Here is an 875-nt window from a genome sequence, read left to right on the forward strand (position 1 = left end):
GGAGCCTCTTTTTATGTGTTTTCAGAGTCACTCACAGCAGGATGTTCCTAGGAAAATGTCTCCATAAAAACAGAAATTCTCCTTAGCTTGAGGAGCTGAACAGGATGCTGTGGTCTCTTTACTCTGAAGTTCAAATGATGAAGTAGCCAGTGCAACCCTGGCCATCTCAGATTTGACTTCTGATGGGGAACACTGTAGTTCCACACTCTATTTTTCCTATTTCTAGGAATTCTAGAACTGTGTCTTATTCTCTTTAGCCCTCATTTTGAATATCTGTGATTCATGTTTTAGCCTAATTTTATGTGTTTTCTAACAAGCAATATTCGACAGACAATAACATGCACATAAATGAAAAATTTGAGAGATTTTGCAATATTTTCACACCTTTGGGAATATCAACACACTCAGGCCAAGGAATTTGTCCACTACACACAAAGCCCCCTTTGCTCTTTTGGAATCCTCCCTCCATCTCTGCTCAAAGAATCATCCAAGCAACCACTGACTTTCTTTCTTTGAATATTGGTAAGGTTTCCTTTAATATGACTTTTATATTTGGAAACTCATAGATGATATTCATTCTTGAATGATTTATTTCAGTTATAAATTCCTTTTGGGGCCATTTCACATTGTATTGTATTTCCTTTGATTCTGTATGGCCTTTGTTGTTCCTCAATATTTCTGTGTTGATGGACACTTTTCTCTGATCACTTCTGTGTTAGAGTTTTATTTTATAACTCCATCAGAATAGAGAGCAATATAATTCAGCCTTCATTGTGTTCATTGTATTATAGACATACTGATCTAAGATGTTTAATTCAAAAATTATTGTAGTAGAATTAGAAACCTGTTTCCTTTGATATCTGCTCACTCTTCAT

The sequence above is a fragment of the Urocitellus parryii genome, chromosome 3, assembly GCF_045843805.1.
Source record: "Urocitellus parryii isolate mUroPar1 chromosome 3, mUroPar1.hap1, whole genome shotgun sequence".
NCBI lineage: Eukaryota > Metazoa > Chordata > Mammalia > Rodentia > Sciuridae > Urocitellus > Urocitellus parryii.